At 41.0% G+C, this 12,421-nt stretch overlaps 1 long non-coding RNA gene across 2 annotated transcripts in view; it reads left to right on the forward strand.

The window, feature by feature from the left end:
- Positions 1-11,262, forward strand: part of LOC134356933 (uncharacterized) — a 99,730-nt gene extending 88,468 nt beyond the window's left edge. The window contains exon 4 of one of the 2 annotated variants that reach the window (XR_010020468.1): positions 9,603-11,262. This is a non-coding gene — a long non-coding RNA (uncharacterized LOC134356933). Of the gene's footprint in view, positions 1-8,207; positions 8,994-9,602 lie in introns of those variants that run through there. The other variant, XR_010020469.1, reaches the window with a different exon arrangement.
- The last annotated feature ends 1,159 nt before the right edge of the window (positions 11,263-12,421 follow it).

The raw sequence follows: 12,421 nt of genomic DNA on the forward strand, positions 1-12,421 counted from the left end.
CCTGGTTGTGGCAGAGCCCCCTCCCTGGGCACAGCTCCTGAGCTGCCCGCTGGAAGTAACTTGTCCAGAATGTCATGAGCCAGAACCCAGAAACTTTCCCTGGCCCAGGAACTTCTCCCAACCCATGAGATGCTGGCCCGCACTCAACGAGATGCCAGGAAGCACCACAGAATAGACCAGAGGCCCATCCACCAAGTGGGGAGGAGGTGGAGGGGGAGTGTTGACTGGAGCCGGGGGGAAGGAAGTCACCTGAGGTAGGAAGCATAAAATTCTGGACGGATCCTCATTGATGATGGTAGGTGCAATCTTGTTGGTAGCCCTCTCCATTATGAGTGGTCTCACATAGTGTGGGACCAACATGCGGTTCTCAACTTTCAAAGGAATGTCCCTAGATGCCAAGCAAACTTTATCCCTTGGCCTCACCTCTTGGCAGGGCCGATCAGCCTGGCAGGCATATAGTTTCTGAGTGTGCTGCAGAGAAGCCCTGATCTGTCTCACTTGTAGCATTGGACCAACTGTTCAGCAGCATGAACCCTCAAGTCAATCTGTCGGTCAGGGAAGAGTGGTGGCTGGAATTCTATTTGGAATTCAAAGGAAGATATGTGAATGGAGGACGACTGGAGGTAATTGTCGACAAACTCTGCCCCAAAAATTGATAGCTCCAAGTCGAGGGGCTATAGAGTCATAGAGAAGTACAACATGGAAACAGGCCCTTTGGCCCATCTAGTCTATACTGAAACCATTTAGGCTGCCTACTCCGATCAGCCTGCACTGAGACCATAGCCTCCCATACCCTTACCATCCATGTACCTATCCAAACTTTTCTTAAACATTGAAATCAAGCTCGCATGCACCACTTCTGCTGGCAGCTAATCTCACACTCTTATGACCCGCTGAGTGAAGGAGTTTCCCCTCAAGCTCCCATTAAACTTCTCACCTTTCACCATTAACCCACTACCTCTGGTTGTAGCCTTACCCAATCTCAGTGGAAAAGGCTTATTTGCATTTATCCTATCTATACCCCTCACAATTCTGTATACCTCTATCAAATCTCTTCTCAGTCTTCTACGTTCTAAAGAAAACTGTCCTAGCCTATTTAATCTTTACTTATAACTCAGGTCCTCCAGACCCAGCCAACATCCTGTATTCTTTTAACTTTGTTTACATCTTAGGCCTCACCAATGCCTTGTTCAACTTTAACATAACATCTCATCTTCTGTACTCAATACATTGATTTATGAAGGTCAAGGTGCAAAAGATTTCTTTACAACCCTACCTACCTATGATGCCCTATCTTCAATGAATAATGGACCTGTATTCTCAGAGCCCTTTGTTCTCACCCCCCTCAGTGTAAGACCTATCCTGGTTGGTCCTACCAAAGTCCAAAACATCACTCTTGTCTGTAATAAATTCCATCTGCAAGCCATGATAGCCCTCCTCCCTGTCCGCTACACCCCCAATCTTGGTGTCATCCACAAATTTTCTGATCCAGTTAACCACATTATCATCCAGATCATTGATAAAGATGACAAACAACAAAGGACCCAGCACTGATCCCTATGGCACACCACTAGTCACAGACCTCCAGTCAGACAGACAACCCTTTACCGCTCTCTGTCTTCTCTCATAAAGCCAATGTCTAATCCAATTTACTACTTCATCCTGAATGCCAAGCAAATGAACCTTCCTGACCAGCCTCCCATGTGGAACCTTGTCAAATGCCTTACTAAAGTCCATGTAGACAACACCCACTGCCTTGCCTTCGTCCACTTTCCTGGTAACTTCCTCAAAAAACTCTATAAGAATGATTAGACATGGCTAACAACACAAAAAGCCATGCTGACTATCCTTAATCAGTCCATGTCTATCCAAATACTTATATGTCTAGTCCCTTAGAATACCTTCCCACAACTGATGTCAGACTCATAGGCCTATAATTTCCTGGTTTATGTTTTGACAAATATTGGAGGAGATAAAGAAGTGCTGGAGTGTCTCCAGCTCCTGATTCACTCTTTAAGTCTGGCTGTTAGATTTGAGGTGAAGAACTGAGGAGAGCCTGACTGTGGCTCCCAAAAGAGAACAGAAAACCTTTCAAAAACGTGGTCCTCGATCAGACGCTATGTCCTGAGTGAAGCCGTGCAGCCTGAACATTTGCAGAACCATGAGAGAGACTGATTCATGAGCTTGGAGAAAACAATGAAGTGGGCAGCTTTGGAGAGCCAGGCCACAACTACCAGAATGGTAGTGTCTCCATCTGACAGAGGCAAACCAGTGATGAAATTCACCAAGAGATGGGACCAGGGGTGGTGAGGCACAGGCAGCAGGCAAAGCAAACTAGCACAGGTAGGACAGGCAAGGACAAAGTCTCTTGACAAATTCCAGTGTCCATTGAATCCCCATGTGGCCAACCAGATGGGAAGAGTGAACCCACTACAGCACACTCTGTGGTGTACCATGACAGGGATAAACAGCCAGTTGGGACTTTTGGACAGTCTTCACTTCTGCTTCTATTCCCCAGATCACCAGGGCAGGCATTCACGAGTGAGGAAGGGTGGGCTGTGGAGTGCCATTGTCCTCAATAATGTCAAACTAGGCTTGGAAAGTCAGCTCACGTTGGGTAGTAAGTTCCTGCAGCTGTTGGGATCACCGGAGTATTTGACTGGTGGAGGAATACTCGTTTCTGATCCAGAGCCAGGAGAATCGGGGCTGCGGTGGCTGAATCTGATGAGGATGTTAAAGAAGAGGATGCAAGAGATGCTGGGAGTTGGACTATCCTGATTGAAGGCTGCTAAATTGTAGCAGTGGAATTGGTAATGACTGCCACCTGATTCCGGTTGTTGGTCGAGAGCTGCTAAACAGTGGCTGTGACAGCAGTAATTGCTGCTACCTGACTCTGGCTGCCAGTGGTGAGTTACCGAACTGTCTCTGTGGGTGCTGGCACCCTGTAGGCTGGTCTTGCCACTCGGAAAGCAGTTGTCGCACTGCGCGTGGCATTTCTGCCAACCCCAGACTCCACTGACTTTAACTTCTCTTCTATTTGACCAACAAACTTCAGTTTGGCCTGGGCTTGCCACTCTGCGATAAGTTCTTGCACTGCGTGAGCCACTTCTGCCAACCCAGCCTCCGCTGACTTTAACTTATGCTTCAGACACGACTCAACAAGACTGAAATGAAATGAAGGGAGTTAAATACAACCACAAAGAAATCATAATTAGCTGGGACATGCATACTCACGAGCGCAATTTCCAACCCCTTTAAGCTGCCCGTCTGTGAAGGCACACAGATTCCGTGGTTGTGACACTTGTACAGTAAGATGAACTCCTGGCTTCATAATCTACCTTGTTATGACCTTGCACTTTAACTTTTACCTGCCCCGTGCTTTTTTGGTAGGTTTTACACTCTATTCTACATTGCTATTGTTTTACCGTATACTAACTCAATGCACTGTGTAATGATTTGATCTGTATAAACAGTATGCAGAACAAGCCTTTTACTGTATCTTGGTATATATGGCAATTAAAAACCAATACCAATAACAATACTAATAACAAAATGAATTGAATCAGGTTATTGTGGTATTAGTATTGCTTTTTTCATTTTCCAATTGATTTTTATTCTGATTACAGAATCACAGCATTGCAATACTACTTTGTTCCATGATTTGCACTATTTACAATTAGTAGTTTCAATATCAGTCACCTTTATCCAGAATGCACTCGCATCCCTTTAGTGCCCACTAGTCCTGAAAATCCTCCACTGTACCTGTGAACACTGCATGCTCCTTCTACATGGACACAAAAGCACGGATGTAGCCCAGAAGATGGACAAGCAGTCAGCTTTGACAGAACCCTCGACTGCCCACCTGCTTGACCCATGAATGGTCAGCTTGGCAGGGCCTAGGAGCTTTCTGACCAGGAGTTCCCCTAACTGATCCACATCCTTTGGCACTGGGTGATCAAAGATCAGGAGCATGGGGTATTGGTTTATTATTGTCGTGGGCACTGAGACACGGTGAAGAGTTTAGTTTGCTTTTGTTTCCCTACATAAGTACACTTAAGTAGTAAAAAGAAAAACGGAGTGTAGAATATAGTAACACACAAAAAACACTGGAGGAACTCAGTAGGTCAGGCAGCATCCATGGAAATGAACAAGCAATCAACGTTTCGGGCCGAGACCCTTCTATGTAGAATATACTGTTGTAGATGCAGAGAAAATGCTATAAATAAATAAACACAAGGGCCACTACAAAATTTATTTATTTATTTATTGAGGTAGCAGATGGAACAGGCCCTTTTGACACTTCTAGCCACGTCATCCAACAACCCCTGGATTGACCCAATCCTAATCACTGGACAACTTACAATGGCCAATTAACCTACTAACTGGTACATCTTTGGACTGTGGGAGGAAACCAGAGCATGTGGAGGAAACCCACACATTTCACGGGGAAGACGTACAGACTCCTTACAGATGACGCTGGTATTGAACTCCAAACTTTGATGCCCCAAGCTGTGATAGTGTCGTGATAACCCCTACACTGCAATGCCATCAAATGGACTAGGAATTGAAAACTGAAATAAAAGCAAAAGATCTAATATCCGGAGAAATTCAGAATAATGTTTATTATCACCGACATATGTTGTGAAATTTGTTTTGTGGCAGCAATACAGTGCAAGACATAAAAATTACTATAGGCTACAAGATAAATGAAGAGGGCAAAAGAACAGTGGAATAGTGAGGTACTGTTCATGGGTTCCTGGAACATTCAGAATTCTGACAACAGGAGGGAAAAGCTATTCTTAAAACAATTCCTGTGTAAACCTTCTCGGAATAGATATCATTCATGTCACAAATTGTAAATTTTTTTTTGCTATCACACATAGACTGTATTGTGGTTTGATTATGACTCAGCAGAGAAACCCTGTGGTGGATGAATTTGTGATAGTTTGCGGTTTTACAAGTTCTGCCAACTTCTGGAGAGCTTTCTTAACTTGGCCGCTCAAAGATTGATTTGTGCTGAGGTGTACTAGGTACAGACCAAATGTACTAAAGATAAAAATACTTCTTAATTTGCTGTTAATATAGTGGCAAGGCTGATAGTGCTTATGGCCTTGCTATTATTTATGCAAATAGATGGTGGCAAGGCTAATGAATGATTTGACATCAAGCTCTTTATTTCCTTTCGTGTACCTTATTGTTTCTGGCTTGAAATTGAGCTCATCCCCTCAATTTTTTGATTGCCCAATTCTGGCTTCAGCTAAAACTGAGCTACTGGAGGGACTCATCATGTCAGGCAGCATCTTTGGAGGGAAATGGACTGTTGACATAAAGGGCCTGAGACACTTCACCCTGACTACAGTCTTGTGCCATCTGCCTTTACACTGGTACACTGGTCATTGGTCTGCCTAGGCTAACCATCTGGAGGTATGAGTTCAAATCCCGCTTCTCCCATGAGAAGAGGCAAATGTCAAAATCAAGGTCAAAGTAGATTTATTAACAAAGTATGTATATGTCACCATATACAGCCTTGTGATTCATTTTCTTGCAGGTATTTACAGGAAAATATGAAAATACAATCAAATTTATGAAGAACTATAAGTAACAAAGACTGGCAAACAACCAATGTGCAAAAGAAGACAAATCGTGCAAATAATTGAACCATATCGTATTAATTGCGAGAATGTGGCAAATGTGCTTACGATTTTGCAATTAATTGATTAGGTCTCCTACACACAGACGGCAGTGTCTCCTTACACATGGGCTTTCAAGTGTGCATGCTTTCGTCTTGGCAGGCCTGGTTCATCCCTCTGTGAAGGATATTCACTTCCTGGACCAGAGCTTCTCAGGTTTTGCCAAGCTTGCTTTCTAAACACAGCAGCTGCCACTTGTAAGACCAAACCCTTGTAGGTAAACTTCCAACTAAAAATTGTTTAGCATCTGGCTATAAACAGGAACTAGTCTTCAGTTCTTAAGTGGAAAGCAGTAATCAGTTTGAAGTTAAAACAGGCACTGTCAATAGAACAACTTTGAGATCAACTGTGAAATCGAGAGAGAGAGAGAGAGAGAGAGAGACTTTGAGGGGAGTTTGAAAATACAGCAGGTGTGTTCAGCACGTGAGTAAGAGATACACCCCTGAATACCCAGTTTTGGAAGAGACGAGCTCCAATGTTTAAGTGCACATTGGATTGGTTTAACTGTAATGGGTTCTTTTATTTTCTTTTCTCTCTGAAATTATAACACTGAGGAACTTAAAATTACTGACCCTCTCCACCACAGATCCTCTGATGAGGACTGGCTCATGGACCTCTGGTTTCCTCTTCTTGAAGTCAATAATCAGCTCCTTGGTCTTGCTAACATAGAATGAGAGGTTGTTATGGTACCACTCAGCTGGATTTTCAATTTCCCTCCTCAGAATCAGAATTAGAATCAGAATCAGGTTTATTATCACCGGCATGTGACATGAAATTTGTTAACTTAGCAGCAGCAGTTGAATGCAATGTATAATATAGAAGAGAAAAAAAAATAATATTAATAAATAAAATAATAATAATAAATAAATAAGTAAATCAATTACAGTTATATATATATTGAATAGATTAGAAAACAGTGCAAAAAACAGAAATACTGTATATTAAAAAAAGTGAGGCAGTGTCCAAAAGGTTCAGTGTCCATTTAGGAATTGGATGGCAGAGGGGAAGAAGCTGTTCCAGAAACACTGAGTGTGTGCCTTCTGGCTTCTGTACCTCCTACCTGATGGTAACAGTGAGAAAAAGGCACACCTTGGATGCTGCAGGTCCTTAATAATGGATGCTGCCTTTCTGAGACACCACTCCTTAAAGATGTCCTGGGTACTTTGTAGGCTAGTATCCAAGATGGAGCTGACTAGATTTACAACCTTCTGCAGATTATTTTGTTCTTGTGCAGTAGCCCCCATATACCAGCCAGTGATGCAGCCTATCAGAATGCTCACCACGGTACATCTATAGAAGTTTTTGAGTGTATTTGTTGACATGCCAAATCTCTTCAAACACCTAATGAAGTACAACCACTGTTTTGCCTTCTTTATAACTGCATCGATATGTTGGGACCAGGTAAGATCCTCAGAGATCTTGACACCCAGGAACTTGAAACTGCTCACTCTCTCTCCACTTCTGATCCCTCTGTGAGGATTGGTATGTGTTCCTTCATCTTACCCTTCCTGAAGTCAACAATCAGCTCTATATGCTGATTTGTTACTTTTCCCCATTTAGATAATAGTCTGCACTATTATCCATGGTTTTCTTTCATCAAAATGCATTATCATATATTTTCCAACAGTGTATTCCATCTTCCACTATTTTGCCCGTTCTTTGAATATGTATATGTCCACGTGCAATTGAATTGCTTCCTCAGCAGTACCCATCCCTCCACCTATCTTTGTATCATCTGTAAACTTTGCCACAAAGATGTCAATTCCATTATGCAAATCATTGCCAAACAATGTGAAAAGTAGCGGTCCCAATACTGACCCCTGAGAAACACCACTAGTCATTGGCAGCCAAACAAAAAAGAGCCCCTTTATTCGCACTCACTACCTCCTGCCTGTCAGCCATTCCTCTATCCATGCCAGTATCTTTCCTGAAATGCCATAAGATTTTATATTGTTAAGCAGCCCCATGTGTGGCACCTTATCAAATGCCTTCAGAAGATCCAATTAAATGACATCCGCTGCCTTTCCTTTGTCCACGCTGCTGTTCTTCCTTGAAAAACTCTAACAGATTTGTTAGGCAAGATTTCTCTTTACAGAAACCATGCCGACTTTGATTTACTTTATCATTAGTCTCCAAGTACCCTGAAACTTCATCCTTAATAATAGACTCCAAAAGACTAGATTAGATGTATGATCTTTCAAAAACATGCAAATTCAGTCTCGAAGAAGCAGCCTTCTGGTCAAAACACTGCCATTTCCTTTCTGAGTGAACCTGCCAACATTGCTTACTTCTGACACATTCGGGTCAGTTATGTTTCTGTTGTTCAGAAGACAGGTAGAAATGGTTTCTGGTTACTTACATTTCCAGTTGGTGTGAATCTGATCACAGAATGTTCATGGGTATGAGCCCAGACTGAAGCTGCAAAAAATCCCTTTCTAAACCTACACAGGTTTCTGAGAAAGTGTTGCAATGATGGTGGGTTATGATGTTAAGTCGACGCATTTCCTTCCCTCTTAGGTAGATTGAAAAGTTCCCTGGTGAGAAGTTCCGATGACATCATCGTTCAGAATGGCAATTTAAATCAACAGCTCCTCCGGAAAAGCGCACATTTTGCCCCGTTAATCCATCAAATACAAGATCTTTCGAAAAAATCTGAATTGATAAGGGGGGACAAGAGTGGGGAAAAAGAATGGAAATTAAAAAAAGCATCACTGCGGAGCCTATGGAAGAGAGAAGTGCAGCGCGCGGCTCTCCTACACGTGCGCGTGGCGGTGAAGCTGATGCGGGGCCTCATGCAGGCAAAATGGCAAATATGATGAAGATTCTGGAAGAGATGAGGGAAGTCCAAAAAGATATAAAACAACAACTCAATGATATAAAGTCAGAGCTCACGAACGTCAATCAGAAAATAGCAGTGGCAGAGAATCGAACCGAGAAGGTGGAAGATCACGTGCAAAACATGGAACAGATACTAAGTAAGACGATAAAAATATTAATTCAACAGGAAAGTAAATTGCTTGACCAGGAGGGAAGATTGCAACGGAAAAATATCAGGATTTATAATGTTCCCGAAGGAGCGGAGGGATTATTGATGATGGACTTTGTAGAAAAGCTGCTGCGGGAAGAGCTGGAGATTCCCCAGACTATGGAGATTGATGTTGAGAGGGCGCATCGTTCGCTCGTCCCGCGGTCTCCCAAAGACAGAGAAAGAAAGCCGCGCTCAATAGTACTTAAACTCCTTCGATTCAAGAGCAAGGCGGAGATTTTGCGAGGGGCCTGGGGTAAGAAGAGGTTTTTTTGGAATGGGAAGTTAATATACTTCATGATTACCCCCCGGCAGTCCTACAGAAACGGAAGGAATATTCTGAAGCAAAACGAATAATAAAGCAAGAAAAGATTAAATTCCAAACCCTGTACCCTGCTAAACTGAGGGTATTTTACCAAGAGGGGATACGACTACATCAGACGGCAGAAGAGGCGACTACAGACATGAAGAACAGAGGACTGCCCATTAGTGTGGTCAAACCAAGGGAAAGTCTGGCTGAGCAGTTATCCTCATCTACTTGGGAAATAGTAAGAGAACCGAGAAAGCGGGGGACAGGAGCAGGACGAGAGAAGGATATTAGGAAGAGACTGTGAGTGCTCCGAGGACAGCCCTTACCCCCTCCAGAAGAGCCATAAGGTTTGGCTAACTTTAAAAGTGCTGATAAACTAAATGGAAGCAAAAATAGGTAGTGATATACCTATCTCGAGAAATGCATATTATAATGTGGATTTTATATTACAAAATTTTTAAATATTCATTCATTAATTCCTTTTTCCCCACCTAAATGAGAATATATACATGGGTAGAATACACAGGGAAATCATTTATGTGTAATGGGCATTGATTTTTTTTACTTACTTCTATAGGTACTGCAGCGGGGGCCCTCAACTCACAGGTAGGAGGGGCTATCCCCCACACTTAGGCGTTTCTTCTAACTCAACCCAGAGTCATCTAGAGACCCCGGCCTTGGAATCACACCTTTGTTACCTTTTTTTTTAATTATTCGCGTTTCTTGGCTCTTACTTGTTCAGGGAATAGATTGATTAAGTTATATTCTGCAAATTTCAATGATATACTAGCAGATAAACACACATAGCTAAGGACAAAGTAAAATTCATTTCTTTTAATGTTAGTGGGCTGTTGAATCCAGTCAAGTGCAGTAAAATTCTATCAAAAATGAAAAAAGATGAAACCCATGTAGTATATTTGCAGGAAACTCACTTAAGTGATAATGGAGCGTGGAAAATTAAAGAGAATGGGCTTCACTAATTTATTTTTCTCCTCATATAAATCAGGACATAGAAGAGGGGTTGCTATTCTCATCTCAAGCAAGCTAAATTTTGAAAAAGTATTCAAAATGGGAGATAAGGAGGGCAGATATATTCTGGTAAGGGGGAATATAGATGGAAATCCAGTTACTTTATTGAATATATATGCACCCCCAGGAAGTGATATTTCTTCCAGAAAATTACTAATATTATGCTAATGGAAACAGAAGGTCTCTTGATATGTGGGAGAGACTTAAATTTACAATTACAACCAAAGTTAGACTCTTCCCAATAGAAAAACGTATGAAATAAAGTCCTTACATAAGAAAGTTAACACTCTTTTTGAGGATGTTGGTATAATTGATATATGGAGGGACGTTTTCCCCGACAGAAGGGATTACACTCATTATTCTGCCCCCCATTCCGTATATACAAGAACAGACTATTTCATAACATTTGGAAAAGATAAAGACAAAATAATCACCTGTGGAATTGGGACAATAGATGTAAGTGACCATGCACCTATATATTTATCTGTTGATTTTGACCTACAACCAAAGAATACTATTTGGAAACTAAATTCAAGTCTACTCAATGATCCCTATTTTAAGGAACAAATTAAAAAAGGAATTGGTCTTTACTTAGAATTCAATGATAATGGAAAGGTTTCACCTCCCATTCTATGGGATATTCTGAAGGCTGTCTTAATAGGGAAAATTATAGTGATATCTTCATATAAGAAAAAAATAAGGAATAAAACATTAGAGGAATTACAAAATAAGCTGAAGGAACTAGAAAAAAAAAACACAAATTGAGTTTGGCACAGGATACACTAGAGGAAATTTTAAAAATTAGAAATGAAATTAATAGTTTGGCTACACAAGAAATTAGAAAAAAATTAATGTTTCTGAAACAGAGACACTATGAAAGTGGATCTAAATCTATGAAAATACTGGCGTGGAAACTGGAAAAAAAAGATAGCAGAAAATACAATTCATAGTACTAGGGATCCAAGAAGAAAAGTGATAAAAAAAATAAGCTAAGTGAAATTCAAGAAGCTTTTGAAATGTTTTACAAAACTCTATATTCCAAAGTTCCAGGGGGAGGCATAACCCAAATTGACACCTTCCTGAATTCTTTAGAATTACCCACTTTAATCAAAGAACAAAATAAAATGATGACTGCTGACATAACTGAAGCTGAACTAGAAACTGCAATTAGTAGGTTTAAATTAAGCAAGTCACCAGGATCAAGTGGATATACGACAGGGTGGTATAAAGAGTTTAGAAGTGAGTTAATTCCTGTTTAACTCCCCACACTGAACTGGGCCCTAAGAAAGACGCAAATGCCACCCAGCTGGAAGGAGACGATAATCTCAGCTATACCGAAAGAAGGCAAGGATAAAATGGAATGTGGGTCATTTAGACCAATATCTGTTCTTAATGTGGATTATACAATATTTACCTCCATCATGACCAAACGATTAGAAGATTTTCTACCCACACTGATACATAATGATCAGACAGGTTTTATACAACGCCAAACACAAGACAATATACGAAGGACACTTCACATTATGGATCATATAAAAAAATGAAATTGAAGCAATAGTGATAAGCGTGGATGCTGAAAAGGCATTTGATTTGGTTAATTGGAATTTTCTTTACAGAGTTTTACACAGATTTGGTCTACATGACACAATTATTAAAACTATACAGGCACTATACGACAATCCTGCTGCCAGGATTAAAACCAATTGATATTTATCTAATAGTTTTCCCCTATAAAGGGGCACAAGACAGGGTTGTGTATGGTCACCGCTACTCTTTGCATTATACCTGGAACCATTCGCTCAAGACATCAGACTCAATGAAGATATCAGGGGAATTACTATTAAAGGGACAGAGCATAAATTGGCCTGTTACGCGGATGACATTTTGATCTATCTAGGGCAACCAACATACTCTTTACCTGAATTGATGCAGTCCTTTGAACAATATGGCAAAATTATCAGAATGCAATTATCAGCCTATATATAAAAAAATTAAGGGTGATATAGCAAGATGGAACCTAATTCCTTTTCTTGGTCTCAGTTCAAGGATTGAATCTATTAAAATGAATATACTGCCCAGACTACTATATCTCATTCAGACTCTACCAATAGAGATTTACCAAAATCAATTTAATGAATAGAACAAGATGTTATCAAGATATATATGGCAAGGTAAAAGGCCTAGGGTTCATCTCAAAACTTTGCAATTAGCCAAGGAGAAGGGGGGATGGGGCCTACCTTCTCTTAGAGGTAATTATTTTGCAGCACAGTTGAGAGCTGTGATGTGCTGGTGCAATCCATCATATGACGCTCAATGGAAAAACATTGAGGAGAGGATACTTTCCATCCCCATACAGGCAATTTT

The sequence above is a fragment of the Mobula hypostoma genome, chromosome 15, assembly GCF_963921235.1.
Source record: "Mobula hypostoma chromosome 15, sMobHyp1.1, whole genome shotgun sequence".
NCBI classification, from domain to species: Eukaryota; Metazoa; Chordata; class Chondrichthyes; order Myliobatiformes; family Myliobatidae; genus Mobula; species Mobula hypostoma.